Source organism: Typopeltis vanoorti, chromosome 12 (assembly GCF_054136105.1).
Source record: "Typopeltis vanoorti isolate ZY-2024b chromosome 12, IOZ_Tvanoo_1.0, whole genome shotgun sequence".
In the NCBI taxonomy this organism is placed as follows: Eukaryota; Metazoa; Arthropoda; class Arachnida; order Uropygi; family Thelyphonidae; genus Typopeltis; species Typopeltis vanoorti.
Genome location: NC_143560.1, coordinates 35,891,391 through 35,908,872, shown reverse-complemented (window position 1 = coordinate 35,908,872; position 17,482 = coordinate 35,891,391). Strand labels below are relative to the sequence as shown.

At 33.9% G+C, this 17,482-nt stretch overlaps 2 protein-coding genes across 7 annotated transcripts in view; one reads left to right on the top strand and one right to left on the bottom strand.

Annotated features, from left to right (window-relative positions):
- The window catches only part of LOC150100692 (AN1-type zinc finger protein 2A), a 316,183-nt gene that overhangs the window by 164,862 nt on the left and 133,839 nt on the right, over positions 1-17,482 (bottom strand). The window lies entirely within an intron of this gene.
- Positions 1-17,482, top strand: part of Cyp40 (Cyclophilin 40) — a 113,056-nt gene that overhangs the window by 90,292 nt on the left and 5,282 nt on the right. The gene's annotated exons all lie outside the window — the stretch shown is intronic.

The following is a 17,482-nucleotide window of genomic DNA, read 5'->3' as shown; positions in this document are numbered from 1 at the left end:
ACTACTTTGGCATACCTCTTGGAAAACCTGAGGATTTGGATAGTATTCTGAAAAGTTCGTTTTTGTTAGAGATCTAATTAACAGGAGAGTAGGAATGTATTGAGAAAATCTGGAAAAAAGGGCAAAGCTAACAGTTATGGTAAAGCCTGCTGGGTTTCTGTCCAGGATATGAACTAGTCATTAAAAAATACCATGTTTCACCATAAAGATGTGCATAAATTCACATAAACACATAAGAAAAGTCTTGGTGATTATGTTATTGAAAGGGGATATCTTCACATTCGAGACATAAAAAGGATTTTGAAATAGGAAGTGATCACCATTTAATTAAGAGGGAGATGTTAAATCCCGTTTTATTTTATAGCCAGGTACGAAACTCGGGTCGAAATACATCGACATCCATAGAATTTCAATGCCGAAAAAACTATCAGCAGAACCAAGTGTAAATGATTACTTGGGTAGTACAACACCAGGGCAACTCCATGCAAAGGTGGAGCAAGCCCCATCACTAACTTTAATATTTATTCTCTCATAATGTAAAACCCAGCTCCTAAGAGATGTCTATATATTGTTTTACATTATGAGAAGAGGTCACTACCCAGACCGGTTTCAACCTTTTTTGGGGTCTCATCAGTGAGTAGGTAGACCTGGAATATCAAGGTTTTAAGTGAACAGAAACTTACATACCTCTACTATCGAATTGCCGAAGTGGTGTACTATATATTGTTAAATATTGTTAATTACAAAGATAATAAGCCGAAAGGCTATTTTACTGGCGAATTTGTTAATTAAGAGGGAGATATTAAATCCCGTTTTATTTTATAGCCGGGTACGAAACTCAGGTCAAAATCCATCGACATCCATAGAGTTTCAATGCCGAAAAAACTATCGGCGGAGCCAAGTGTAAATGATCACTTAGAATATTTAAAGTTAGTGATGGAGCTTGCTCCACCTTTGCATGGAGTTGCCCTGGTGTTGTACTATCCAAGTGATAATTTTTTTTGTGGTGACCCCCCTTTCAATTCTTGTGTTCAGACATTGGCAAAACCCATAAAAGTTAGCAAAAAAAAAAAAAAAACTAGGAATTAATTAAAATGTTTAAATATTCGTACAAATTTAAATACATCATCGAATCTTTCGAAAATTGTATAGATCTGGCATCACTACACAGGCTGTTGAATCGTATCGGCCTTTCGGAAACATTCGCAATTTCATCATGGGAAGTCTCGAATGTCCTGGAAATGTTTCTGCAAGTATAAATAAGGCTTAAAATGGCAAGACGACAGTAACAGTGACCAACAGTGAGAAGTCGATGGTTGGTGTTATTTTATTCCTATACTCTTACAAGGCAGAAGAGCAACACATCAAAGTTTTATTTGCAACTATTGAAAATCATTTATCAATGTTGACGAAGAATTTTAGAAACTATTTTATAACTGACGGCATATAATGGCAATGTACAAGTGGGTTAGAAACCCATTTCAAATTATCTCTGAAAGTTTCTCAGCTGAAGAAGAAAATTAATTTATACACTTCACGTTAAGCGGCGAAATCAAAAGACATTTTGCATCTAAATCGCTGTTTGAATTTTGGCCAGTGTTGATGATGAATTTTCTGCACTAAAGTCAAGAGCTTTTCTTGCACTTTTGCCATTTCCAACATCTTATCTTTGTGAAATTGGGTTTTCTGCAGTGGCTGCCTTAAAAACAAAATATAGATTTCAGTTAAATATAGAAAGAGAACTAAGAGTGTAAATTTCTAATGTATCACCATCATATGAAACGCTTTGCTCACAACACAGGTCCGAAGAAGCCATCAATTTTTAGATTCATTGTTATTGTTTAGTTTTAATTAGTTGCCTGGTATATTCTGGTATGCTGGCCTGATTGGCCGAGCGGTTAGCTTATCTGCTCTCTAGCCAAAAGGCTGCAGGTGCGAATCCTGCCAAGGGCATGGATGTTTGCGATTGTCTGTGAAAGTACTAGTGGTGGTGGCAGGCGGTAGATGGCATTGGTGGATTGAGTGGTGGAGACAGAGAGATGTAGAGTAGGTGTCCTCCTTCAATGAGTCCTTGGACTCCCTGGAGGTGTCACATAATAATAATAATCTGCAATATTGATATGTTCCCATAGTTTATTCAATATAGCTGGTTTTATACATTTTATTTTTAGAGTGTATTTTATGTTTTGGTTTTTTTTTATTGTTTTTGTGTCAATAAATAGTTTCATTAAATGCTTTTGTTTCAATAGAGTAGTTTTTCAGTTTTTCCTTTGATTTCCACTTTCTTTGCACACCTCCCCCCTTTAGGTATTTCGTGCACCGCCAAGGGGGGGGGCTTTCCCCACAGGTTGAGAATTACTGACATAAGGTAAACGGAACTATAAACAGGGCAACATATACTAATGTTCAAAAGCTAAGGACAAACTACATTTTTACCGGTATATTAAAAATTTTCATATACAGGTAAAAATGTGGACATAAATTTATTTCCAGCATACTAATAATTATATTACACAAAAAATGTGTTATAAATTTTGTACAAATTGCAATACGTTTTTGGCAAAAGTTACAAATTTCCTAGGGATGTAGTTAAGGAATTAATGCACAGTGCTTATAGAAAACTGTGCAGAGAGACATTTCAGTATGAAATATGTCCACTTTGAATCATGATACTGCTGTCACAATGTCGTACCATGCTTAGCACTAAGTGATTCAGGAGTTCTTGAGGCAAACTGGCCCACTCCTCCTTCAGAACAAGGATAATACAATGTTTGTTTAGTTACTTTTATGTACAACTTAGTTGAGTTACATTTTTCTCTTATTTTCTTAGGGCACCTATTTATCTACTTGCCAGGAATTTTCATTATGATTTCTTCTTTTTTCAGACTGCTTCTTTGAAGACAAGTTTACCACATGAATCCTTGGCTGAATTCTTCATTGTTTTCTTCAGAATTTGTCAATGAGACTCAAGATTTGGTTCTTGTTTTCACACACTTTTCTTGAATGATGTATGTATATTTGAGTTCTACAGTTTGCTTCTGAAAGCTTCGACCTTGATTCTTTTTAAAGCTTTCTTACATATTTTTCTTTTTATCATATAGGAAAGAAAAATATTCTATCATTTTTAACCTTCTCAAAACAAAGTGGTCATTTCTGACTATTTGAAATCCCTCTGATTCTAAATCAGCTAATAATATCACCTTTGTATCTTCTCTACATGTCAATTTGTGCTCTTTTTTATGTTGGAACATGGCACTAGTGATAACTTGTCCATGTCCTGAACACAATTCTAGAAAGTACTCACTATTATTGCCTTTTTTCAAATTTTCCCAAAACATTATATCTGAGATTCATTTCCTACTCTGAATTCCGTTTTGAAATTAGCCCATCTCTCTACTTGAAATTGGCTGCCAATCAAAGAAGTTAATTGTCATGTTTAGTGTTGAATGCTATTGCTATCCCTTCTTTCCTTTCCCTTATTACTGTTGTTCAAATATATCATGGTATATTTATTATTTAGCAGAATGTCACCTATGTTAGTCTTCTTCATCTCGGTAACAGTTTGACCTCTTTTCTGTAGATACTTTGTATGTTGACTTTAATTCTGCTGATGTTAAGTTTGTTCCAATAGCTGACTTTTTTTTACTGTTTGTCCTGATTCCTTCACTGATTTTCACTCTAATTAGTCTACACTTTATTTTCTTTGCAACATTTTAATCTTTTTTTTTCCCTGTTGTTTTTTGTTTAAAATTTATGAAATTATATAGTAAATTTTTTTTGCCATTTCCAACATCTTATCTTTGTGAAATCAGGTTTTCTGCAGTGACTGCCTTAAAAACAAAATATAGATCTCGGTTTGCTTTAATTCAAATCATTCAGAAACAATTAATCTCATCAAATCAGTCCATCTTATCATTATCAACACACCAACCTCCAACCATCAGTAGACTCATCATGGTCATTCACTCCAGTCACTAACATATTGAACCTTAAAATCCTTAATGTTCCTTGCATTCATAATGCACTCTGGTAATGAGTTCCATCTATCCACAGTTTTCCACAGTGTTAGGAGTAAAAAAATTACTCCTAACATCCTTTTTCACTACATCCTTATAAAACTTCCAGGGATGCCCTTTTTCTTACCCTTGCACTTCTACTTTTTTTTTATAAATCCTCTCGCTAACTGAAATGTTTTAACCATATCACCTCTTTTCCTCCTATCCACCAAACTATAATTTACATTCTTTTAACTCTCCATGGCCAGCTCATCACTCATCTCTGGACCTTCTGCAATGTTTCTATATCATAATGAAAACTAAATGACCAAATCTGAGCACAATACTCAAGTGCAGCTGATTAGCACTTTATATAATGACACAACCATCTCAATATCCCTATATGTCAGTGTACTCATTATAGCAGCAATGTGATGTCCAGTCTTTGAACTGGACATCACAATGCTTTCAAAGTATCCTCTAAACTTCAGTCCACTGTTAGCCATCATCTTCAGATCTTGAATATCATCCACTTCCCAAAATGCAGTTCCATCAATACACTACACAGCCTTATATATATATATATATATATATCTGCACCCCCAAAATGCAAACACCTTGCACTTATTAATATAAAACTACAACCACATTCATTTGTCCAAGCTAAAGTCTATTAAAATCTTCCTGAAAGGAATTAACATTAGCATTGTTACTTATAATTCTCTCCAACTTTGCATCATCAGCAAGATCCCTAGTTAATCTATGTGAATTATCATTAACAAATAAGTTAAACAGCTGAGGCCAAAGGAAACTTTGAGGCACACCATGCTACCTTTTTTTTTTTTTTTTTTTTGAGACATCACTCCATCATACACAGTTTGCTGGTATCGTTCAGAGAACCAATATAATATCTATTCCCATCCTCTGCAGCTTGTACACCAACCTGTCATGAGGTGATCTATCAAATACATTTGCAAAGCCCAAGAATATCGTTGCGGTGAATTGCCATTATTCAACACATTCATCACCTTATCATAAAATGAGTAGATTGCTAAAACAAGATCTAGTTATTTGATACTAAAACAAAGAATCCTATGTCCATCACTCCAATCCATATTCTGTTCCTAACCAATCTTGACTACAGCTGCAGATAAACAAATTGGTCTGGCATTGGAAACTTCTCTTCTAGAGCCATGCTTGTGGAGTGGTAATGTTTTTGTGGGTGAAGATGTGTGAGTAGAGTATCTAGAAAAGGCAGGCTACTATTATTGTTTTCGTTTAAGGCTTCTAAAAAATGCCGTGGCTTGGCCTCCTGAAATAGTTAACAAAAACCCAAAGGGTAGTGCCCCCCTCCCTCCTCACATTTATACAGATTGCCAAAAATTCATAAACCCAATAACCCTCTCCATTCCATAGTAGATGCTACTGACTCTCCCCCACTTACTGGTCATTCTTTATCCTATATAAAATATTCCACTCATTTCAAATCTTTAATCCAAAATTTATTTTTAAATAATAATATATTTTTACCAGTATCCTTTCTGACACTTTAAATTTACTAAAAAAGGTGTCCCCCCCCCAGATATCATTGAATTGTATAAACAATTACAATTTTCTATCTACATCTATTCTATCATTTCTAAAGCACTAAATTTCTTTCTTCTTCTTCTTCTTAACATTATGCAATTTGCAATATGTCAAGTTCATAAAATAAAACATTTTTCAAGTCTTTTGTGTTGATTTCTGAAAATCTTGGAAAGATACCATTTATAAACAGACTGAGGATACAGCTGTTGGGCCCCCCCCCCTCCTACACCTGATTATTTGGCCATATGGCTCAGACATGTTAGATTCTACTTCCTCCTCCATTTCAGCAGACAACACTCTAGAATCCAGTTCACTATATAAAAAGAAAACAGTGATGGCCTTAATCTTCTAGATACTCTAATCATATGTCTTCCCAATGGTGCCCTCTCTTTCTTTTTTTCTCAGTTTACAGAAAACTCACCCACACAGGTAGGTAGATACACAAACTTTCCCATCATTCCCCCCCCCCTCCCTCTCAACAATATGGTGTTATCAAGACCCTTGTCAATAGGGCCTCTAATCTCTGTTCTACCTAGGCTGAACTTACAGCTAAACTCTCCTTTATTTGCCAGACATTCTTATTCAATGGTTATAATGCCAAAACAATCAACAAATGAATTATTCCTCCCATCTCCTCACCTCCCTGTCGACATGCAGATTATAGTAATATTATCATTGTTCCTTATAGCTGGGACACATAAAAAAATAGCCACAACGCTAAAAAAAAGTATGATCTGCACTGCATTCAAACCTCATCTGAAGCTGGCTGCCCCCCCCCCCCAATTTTCTCTCTCTCTCTCTCTCTCTGTTCCAAGTGTTTACAAAGTTCCTTGCTCCTGCAACTTCGATTATTATGTTCAAACTGGGAGATCTGCCACCATAAGCATGGCCAATCAAGTTTAGCTGACCATGCCTTTGGACACCTTGCACAAAATCAGATGGAAGAAAACCACTATGCTTCACCACAACAAATACAAATTTGAAAGACTTTTTTAGAATCAGCAGCAGATTTAAAAAACAGCAACCAAATCTTAATATAAATATGGTTGTATTAAACTTTCCAAGATTTGGGAAACGTTAATTCTTAGGCCTCCCACCCAAAAGCACCGATAGAGGACACCCCCTCCCCCTCATAGAACTTTAGGCTTGCAGTCTAATTTTTCCACTTATTGTTTTGTGCATTTTCGCATATGTTTTGCAATTTTAATATTGTTTCCCTGAATATGTCTCAGTGACTGAAACAAAATATGGGATAAATTAAATTTGTGTTCAATTATTTATTTGTGCTGTATTCATTCCGTTAAATTATAATGAACCAGAGAACATACACTTCTCAATGGACATAGCAAATTATGTAGATGAATTAATTACCATTATGTCATTAATTAGATTTATATAAAGCCAGGTTACTTTTTATTTATGTAAATCTTGTTCGTGAATGGTTCTAAACCTATCATTCATTAGTACTCTGGATGAACCAAGGGCTAGATAATCCAGAAACCTTGCTCTAGAGACCAAACATAAACTTAAGCTACTTCAGGCCTCCAATAAGTGTTGTGGTCTCACACTGAACAGTGAAATTCATTTGCTATCTAAAGACATTCACAATCTGCAGCAGGATTCAAGCCAACAGCCTAATGGTCAGAGAGAGCAGATACATCTGCTCTCTCTCTGTTCAGCTGACCAAGCCATGAACTTGGCAGTAACAAGCTATTGAGCATAATATATTTAAGAAGATGATAAAATGACATCTTACTTATACAGGTATGACTCAGTTTATGCCCGATTCACAAAATCTCATTCTTGATGTTTTGTGTTTAAGAGCCATATGCTAAATAAATAAATAAATGTGTTTAAGAATGAAATTCTCAGAAATATTTTTTCTTTCTAAACTAATTTGACTTAAAAAGTAACTTAATCAGGAATAAGAGAATTATTTTCAAGAAAGGAAAAATTGCAATACAAAAAAATGATTTGAATAGGTACATTCAGCTTACACAACCAGAAGCATTTAATTAAATAACTTTAAATTTGGTCATAGTGGCATGCGTGCTGGTAAAACAAACCACAGAATAAAACCATAACTACCAGAATGGGAATAAATTCTTTATCACCTGCTTGGTGGTCTATAAAAGCAAAGTGCAGTGCATGTTGTTTATTTTGTACAAGAGTAGTTGTAGTTCAGAAATGAATTTGAAGCATGGGTGTTGACAAGATACCTAGGTTGTTTATATGGAGATAGCACGGGAGGTAGTGGTGGTGGAGAAAATTCAGTGCAAAAAACCAATCTCTTACATAATATATAATTAGTTGGGTGCCTGAAAGCATTAGAAGCATTCACATTTCAAAATATGCAACGAGTAAAACAATTCCAATATTAATCTTTTTTAAATATCACTGTTCAATGGAATGGACAGGGGTTTTCTTCTAGTAGGCTGAATTTAATATGACTGAACTGTAACTAATATTGGCAGAGCTTGTAGCGAAATTGCATCCATTGCCATCGATACATTTCTAAAACCTTTTATTTTGCATGTAAAGTTTAAATTTTAAACAAACAGCAGCATAATGAGAAGTAAATCTGAGTCAATTTCATTATGTGTACATTACACATAATGTGTCATTTTAGTTTAGTTTAGTTCACTTCTGCATCAGAAGTGATTATTAATATTTGAAAAAAAAATAGTAATTAATAATTAGTATTTGACTCAAGGATGTATCTGTAGAATAATAAAGAAATTTGTGTGTCTGACCCTCTATTGCATAGATGCTCGCCTATACATGTGCACATTGTCTGTCAAAGTTTTTTTTTTTTCCTCAGCCTTACCTACTGAAAAATTTCCAAACTCTTTTTTGCTCGCTATTAAATACTAACTATTTAAGCACATTTTTTCATAGGCCAAAACAACAGAAATAAAATAAGGCATGTTAACAAGTATATTAATATTTGCCAAAGCAGCTATTCCAAACATGACCACGTTATCATTTGTCATGAGTTGCTGTTTTTGTTTTCCGAATTTCATTTGTTTTGTGTGCATGAAGTGTGAACTGACATGGTAGGCAAGTTTTTATATATAATATAGATATTAATATATAATTTTCCATAAAGTTATACCTTTTTTGCCCATATTTACAATGAGAAACAGTGTTAACGATCTAATGAATACCCCGTTTTCTACCAGAACTTTTGAGGATTGTATGACTGTAGTCAAAGGAGGTAAGCCTTGTCCTCCTCTTCCAAATTTACTGAGCAAGCACAAAGATGCAAAAACTGAGTACGTGAAACACTTCTCTATTTCACAATACAATACAGTATAATGGTTAACTGGATATGAAGTGCAGTCAAGACTTTTTTTTTGGCATTGTTTATTATTCTCCAGAGAGAAAAGTGTTTGGAATAACCATGGACATTCCGAGCTTAATCGTTTGACAGCAGCAGTGCAAAAACATGAGTGCTTCCAATCACATGTTCAGTCATTTTTAAATCTTAAGATGATTGGAAAACAAAGAGTTGACACTTTCGTTGACAAACAAAGAAAAATTGAAGTTACCCATCATAATAAACAGGAAAAGAAAAATAGAGACAATTTCAAAAGATTAATTGATGCTGTATGCTATTTGGCTAAGCAAGAACTTCCTTTGAGAGGTCATGATGAGTGAAGATTCAGCTAATTGAGGAAATTATATAGAATTTTTAAATGTTCTCTGTGATTATGATTCTCTTTTAGAAAGTCAGTTAAAGGATTCAACTATATTTCAAGGAACTTCTTCCACAGTACAAAATGATACCATTAGCACTATATCTGATGTGGTTAAAGATGCTATAAAAAAGGAAAACTTTAGTGTATGTATGTATGTATGCTGCTTCCGCGTTGAGCAGTTGCTGTTTGCTGCTACAATAAATCTGTTCTGTTTGCATGCATGCAACATAGTCTGCAGGAGCAGAGTGTTTTTTTTCCAGTGTGTCATTCGAGTTGTCTCTAATCACACTGATTGTTCCTGAATTCCTGAATAGTAATAATACAGATGTTAAATGTCTGTTTGCTGTATTTAGCGATAAGCAAAGCTACTTGATTTTCTTGCTTGTACAGTGTAGTAGCATCTGTTCAGGTTTTAAAGTTTTTTAATGCTATAGGGACATTTTTATTCTTGGAAACAACAGATGCAGTAAAAATTTATCTATTCCTGAATAAAAATGAATACTTCTGTGTATTATAAGAAGTTGCTGATCTACAACAAAATACTAGCATATGTGAGATATCTATTATTGATAGGTAGAAGAGCTGCTGATGCTAAAAAAAATTTTTTTTAAATGTAGGATTCCCAAAAGTGTGGACCGATAATGATCGGATATTATGTATCCTATTATTGCATAAAATGTATAGTAAGTCTCAGTAAACAAAAGAAAATTATTCAAAAATTAAGCAAAATATTCATAAACCAGAGAAATACACATAACATGCACAACAAATTTTACAAGATGATTTGCTGCTCCATCAAACCACATGTATTCCTGCCATGTCTGAATGAATCACTGATCAACATTATTAGTGCAGTGGATTAGCCTCTCCCTATAGTTTTTAACTAAACTACTAAATGTATATAGTGGCTGTTTACTATTGGTTAGTTATTTATACTTTACAAACAGATCTCTTTCCCTCTCCTTGTAATTTTTTTTTGATTATTCAAATCATAAATTCACTCATTCATGTCTAGACTATAGGATTACATGCTATTTGCTCTACCCAGCAACTTATAGGACACACATATCACACAAATGTTAATTATTAATAATTCGTTTGCCATTAATGAAAGTATTTCTACTCACACTTATTCTTTCCTTTTCATTTCCCTTTCTCACATGATTTATTAATGATGGTTCATGTATTTACACCTTTGAATAATTCAAATATACCAACCAAATATAGCATTCTCCTTCATTATTGTTTTCTAATATATCTTAAAACAAACACATTGTTCCCCCACTCTACACAGATTTGGTTACAATTAATTGATAAATTAAAGTATTCAAAGTCATCCTACAATTAATTGCATTGGACCAATTAAGATGAGTGTTGATGTGTTATGCACTCTTAAAGCTTTCATACATCGATAAGAATGCAGTCGTACAGTCAAATCGACATGGATTTTGTAGTCAGGTTGCATAAACTACACAATATCACAACCAACTGAAATGTTAGTTGTAATATTGTGTAAACTATGGTCTTGTGATGAAAATCCTCTGATTCTGTTAGCAAATTTCTAAACATCCACACACTAATGCATCTCAAATGCTTTAATTAGCAGGTTTCTCTCTCTTAAAACTGACAGCAGTAATTTCTGATTGTTAAAGAGGCAGAAGTATAAACTAAAAATCTTCAGTGAGTAAAATGGTTTCATCTTATAATTTCATATTTATAAAAACAAAACAGACAACTCCCTTCTGGGTAGTGTGTATTTCTTGAATATGTATACAAGTAAAATATACACTGCTTTAATTACATTTTCATGAAACATAATGTATGTTAGCAGCTTTTAATTAAAATTACATAATTCTGCTAAACAGTCATTCATGCTACAGTTAATAATAATAAGCATTCTTAAATGAAATAATTTTAATGTGCAAATGTTTCTGACACATTTTATTGTAATAGTGTTATATACATTATTGTATTATTAAATACCTGATAACATAAAAGTGATCAAGAAATCAATTTCATTACCTAGAGCAGTGGTCTCCAAACTTTTTGCTGTGAGGGACACATTGGGTACTTCAGCACTGTTCAGCGGGCCGTAGTAAAAAAAAAAACTCTAGAACTAGATACAGGGTGTTCGGGATAAATTTGACATATTTATAATTAATTATATTTTTCCGTAAGTTACATGTATTAACACACACTTCTCTTCATTTAAAAGTTTGGACCCTTCTTCATTCATATACAAGATGTCAGAAAGGATGGATAGCTGGAACCCACCTGAATCATGGAAGAGAATAACTTGTATCATGATGATTCGTGCCCGCCATCAAAATAAGGATATTACGACTGCTGCCCAATGCTCCCTGAATACAGTAAAAACAATCAGGCATGAACTAGAGACTTGCAATGGTGACTACGAGGATGTAGCAAGAAGAAAGATCCCTAGCAGACGATCTGATTGCGTTCGTACAGCAGAATTCCTCGCAAATCTGCAGGAACAGGTGTTGAAGAACCCTGGCATTGGAATTCGGGCTTTGTTCGTGGAGTTGCTAACTGTAGTCAAGCCCTGGATAACAAGGGTAGCCAATGGTAGGCCGTATGTATGGCAGCAGGATTCGGCCCCTTGCCACACCTCTGGGAAAAGTCAAAAATGGTTGTCTGAAAATTTCTACGACTTCACCAGTCCAAATGTTTGGCCTCCAAACTCCCCAGACCTTAACCCCATGGATTATTTTGTATGGGGCGCAGTTGAAAAAGACACCAATCGCACTTCCAGTAATACAAAAGCCCAGTTAATGGATAAAATTAAAACAGTTTTTGCAGCCCTTCCCAGGGAGACTGTAGCATCAGCTTGTTCGAGGTTCCGAAGCAGAATTGAAGCTGTGATCGATGCTAATGGTGGTTATTTTGAGTAAATCTTGTTGATAGTATTGTAATTAACTCTGCCTGTAATGTTTTTTTGTCAATTCATTAAATTTAATAGATACAAAGAAGATTTTCTTTTTCCTTACGAAACTGTCAAATTTATCCCGAACACCCTGTATATGAGTTTTATTGAAAGCAGATAAAAACTGATTACAGGGTATGTGAGATTAAATTATCGTATATTAATGACAACGAACACTATCAGCAAATTCTCATATTTTTATCACAAATTATAATAAAACCATTAATGTGAATGATGTAACTGTGTTTGTGTTTTTAAAATCTTATTAAACTCAGGTTCAAATTTTGAAGTGCATCTACAAGTAGCGATTTCAAATGTTCATCAGATAAATTTGCCCTGTATTTTGACTTGATATATTTCATTCGGGGAAAAGTTTGTTCGCAAAGATACGTTATTCCAAAAATAGAGATAAATTTACAAGAAAATTTGAAGAAATTTGCTTGTAAAATTTTGTAAAATTCTAATTTTTTTTCTTCGTTAGTCCATTTTAACCGCCCTTTTACAGTCAGAAAGACCGTAACTTGGATTGATTACGGTTACTTTTTGCTATTCGGGAATATATTTTGAAAACAATTTTAATTAATGCATTTGAAATCTATCAACACCCCGGGTTTTTTTTGGCTTTTTTTTTTGCGGATTCTTATTGAAAAATTTGTCCAATTGGCGGACCAGATAAAATCATATTGCGGGCCATAGTTTGGAGACCTCTGACCTAGAGCAATGGTTTTTAACCTTTTCAAAGTCATGGAACACTTTTGATTATAAGAAAAATTTGGGGGAACACCAAAAACATTAGGGTCATTAAACTAACAATAAAAATATGCATGGACTTGCCTTTTATAAAAATGGAACCTATTTTAATATGATACTTGAGCTTGTCGGCTTTTGCAGGTTTCAGCAATATCAGGTCTAATATGTGATATAGTTCTTCTCATCTCTTTGTCAATATTAGTAAGGCTTTCATGCTTTTATTTTTTATATGGGTTAATATTGAGAAACTGAGTTCACACAAATATGACGTTGAAAACTGTAACAAAATTTTCAGTGCTCTTGTGGATAGCTGAGTATTTGGCTTGACAAAAATACAAAATTCCTCAAGAGTTATTTCAGAGAATTTCATTTTTAGAGTACGATCCATTGACAAGGTAACTAATTGTTCTTGTAACGAAAATTCTCAACTCGATGTATTAACTGTGCCAGATGGATTTCGTATTCAGTCATAATTGTTTGTATTTAAGGAAGGAAAGTAACTTGAAATATTTTCTTTCAATATTATTAATTGTTCTGTTTTAACGGAAATAATTCCATCAACATTTTAATTCAGAGTAGCCAATTACACTCAGAACTGTGTCATGTGACATCTTTCACTGGCGGAACACTTGTAACCAGTTCGCGGAACACCGATTAAAAACCACTGACCTAGACCAATGTATAAGACTGATTAACATCAGTCAATAGCATTGTGTACATTCCAGCAAAATGATTCTGAAATCAAAAGTTAATTGTCCTCCACGTGTGCATTTACATGTAGCACCAAATGATGAGTAAATCATTTATGGAAAAAAATGTTTCATTTCCACGCATTTTAAAAAATGAATAGAAAAAATGTTTTTAAAATATACAGCCTATGGATTTATGAAGAAATAGATAAATTTTCCATAGTTAACAGGAATGAAACTATGTTTAAAAAAATTATATTTTTTTTTAGTTCTGTGGTATACAAATGTGGAATACAGAAATTGGCCGTAAGCATCGATGCCTCAATTTTTCATTTCTGAAATTAATGAACTCAATTTAGAAAGGAATAACAAATAGCCAGATTTTTAACATACAGCAAACAATGTATGTACTATGAAATTTCTTCACATAGCATGGCACACAAATGGCAAAAATGACCATACTTATAAATGCTTGAAATCTTTACTTTTGCTAAATTTAGGAAGTCAGAATAAACATCAATATTTCTTGGCCAACTAAAAGCAAACGTGAGAGTCTACACTGTAAAATAGCAAACTGACAAAAGGAGGATAAACATCGATGTCACCATAGCTAAGTAAATGCAAACAAGAGACGACATATATAAATAAATCAGGATTGCATCTATTAGGATGTCATTCAAAACAAAAAATGATGAATTTGATTAAGATGCCATACGTTTTTTAACTGAAAATGTTATGATTTTTTTTCCATTATATTACTCATTTAATACTATATTTGCAGTTTAGCATAATTCTACACATATATATATATATATATATGTGTGTGTAGAAAATATTTTACCTTGGGTATAATAAATGTTAAAGATACCAAGCTATTTTAAACCTGGTTTTACTCCATTTCCCAAGTAAACAAACAGACAAACAAGTTGAGTTTGCGCCTGCACGTATTGGAAGTCTAGCTGACTCTCAAGGTAGTGCAAGTCAAGGCAACTCATGGTAAAAGTAGAATAAGCTCTGATCACTATTCTTAATAGTTACCCTTAATGCACAGCCCATCTCCTTGAGGAGATGTATGATGCTATGTATTAAAGGCAAGGGGCCACTACCCAGACCTGTTTCGACCTTTATTGAGGTCTCATCAGTGGGAGCTTGGCTAGAAATACCAAGATTTTAGTAATACAGAGCTTATAAGTATTTTACCAGAACAAGTTACCATAAAGTGTTCCAGAGATTTTTATTTAATAAGGTTAAAACACCTTATGGTAACTTGTTCTGGTAAAATACTTATAAGCTTTGTATTACTAAAATCTTGGTATTTCTAGCCTGTCTCCCACTGATGAGACCACAATAAAGGTCGAAACCAGTCTGGGTAGTGGCCCCCTTGCCTTTAATACATACATGTGGGATCATCATACATCTCCTGAGGGAGATGTATGATGATCCCACAATTGCGTGGCCTAGGGATCGTCCGAATTTTTAGAGACGGCTTTACTTATTCATAAGGTCGAAACCGGTCTGGGTAGTCGCCCCTTGCTTTTAATACAAAGCATCATACATCTCCAGGAGATGTGCTGTGCATTAAGGGTAAATATTAAGAATAGTGATCAGAGCTTATTCTACTTTTACCATGAGTTGTCTTGACTTGCAATACTTTGAGAGTCAGCTAGACTTCCAATACGTGCCGGTGCAAATTTGACTTTTTTGTCTGTTTGCTTACTTGGGAAATGGAGTAAAACCAAGTTTAAAATAGCTTGGTATGTTTAACATAAAGAATGATATATAGTGTTTAAGGGAAAATACAAAAATGTGTTTAAATTCAGCTGACTGCACAGGAATACTAAAGTATTGTATTGCAGGAAAGCGCAATTTCAGGGATCAATTGACCTACCGTTCAAATCTTTGAATGATCACTGTTTCAGAGATTGGATAAATGATAAATGGTAGATTACTGTAATAAATTATTAAACTATGGCCTAAAATTTATATTAAAAAGAAATGTAAATCATTGACAATCAAAGAAAAAATGAAAGTTATTCAGTAAATGGAAATAGGTGAAACTCAGTCAGATGTGTGTCATGCTTTCAATTTAGCACCAACTGTAACGATCATAATAAAAAATGCTGAGACCACAAAGCAATCTTCCCAATCAGCAGTCAGTATTGGTGCAAGAGGCTACTGCTATTATTAATAAGTGATGTAAGATCTTCTGTAGCAATGATCCCAACTGGGAGCGGAGCTCAACCCTTAAGAGAGGAATTGAGGCAGTTCTACAGTCATACTATAAGTTATCAGAAAGAAAAGAAGAAAAACCAAACAGACATCTATTCTATCATTTTTACAGCAGTAAATTTTCTTAAACATTATACAGTCTTTAATATGTAAATTTCATATAATAAAACATGTTTCAAGTATTTTGTGTTGATTACTGAAAATCTTGGAATGGAACGTAATGTATTTACATATTTTCCTATTATATTTTTGCTTCAATTTATACTGCTTCATTTTATGCAGGAACCTAACCATGTTGTAAACCAAGTCATACCTGTGCTTAGTCATAGAATCTCTAGCTTTCTTAAATTTAGATAAATACTGAATTATGGTAGTTTCTTATGAAAATTAAGTAATGAAAGAAAGGGGATACATGGAAAATATTTATAAGACAGGGACTGCTATGTGAAGTATGGAAAAACTACAGTTAAACTATATGGTGAATGTAGATAAATAAATGGTTTTAGTATTTCTCTTCTATAAATCATGAATACATTGTATGTTAATGATTTGGCTTACAAAGAATTTACATAAGCAAAGAAATACTACAACAGGAAGTAATTTGGCCTCGAATATTTGTCACTGTGTGTGTGTGTGTGTGTGTGTGTGTGTGTGTGTGTGTGTGTGTGTGTGTGTGTGTGTGTGTGTTATCAGGAGTTTAAAAAAAAAAATGTATATATATATATATATATATATATTAAGCCTAGTATATATATATTAAGAAAATTAAGCCTAGCTTAGTTTTCAGTACAACATGACAGCCATATCATGTCACATGGTGCCATTTCATAAGCCACATGAGATACAGTTATGTATTAGTTCTAATTCCGGATCTAGCACTTCCTCTTCCAGATTTTAGATCATATGACATTTCAATTGCAGGAGATTAACAGGAATTTCCACCTGTATTTTTTCAGATTTATGTAACTCATGCAGTTTGAGGGGAATTTGTTGGGAGATCAACATTTATCTTTATTTTTTCTTTGTTCAAAAACTGGAAAAATCCTGAAGTCTTGCAAAAAGGATCCATAGAAGATTGACCAGGGTCATTGTCTGGTGGCTGAAATATCGGCTGCTGTGAATGAATACTGAGGAAATACAAATTTTCCTGCATAGGATGGGGGGGGGGGGGATACAATTGAGACATATAACTTGGTAAGAGTTAACAGTTAAATAGGATTTTTTCATGGAATGGGGGAGACGGACAGAACAAGAAGCTAACGTTTGTACAGGTATCCCTCATTATACGCAATCTCACTTTACACAGTTTCGCTATAACGTGATTTTAAAAAGTTAATTTAAAAAATTGCAACCAGTAGCAATTTTGCAGTCACCCTGTGCATGGTCATGTGACTGTGTGTGCACTGCTTTGACAAGCCGACATCGTGCTGCATGTCTTCTGCAATGCAAACATTATGGAAAAAAGAGGTAATTGTGATTAAAATACTTCCAAGATGTAAAAAACAGAGAAAAGCTATAACACTGGAGAAAAAATTTGAAGTTATAAAGAGGTATAAACGTAATGAGCTCACAGTCGACATAGTCAGA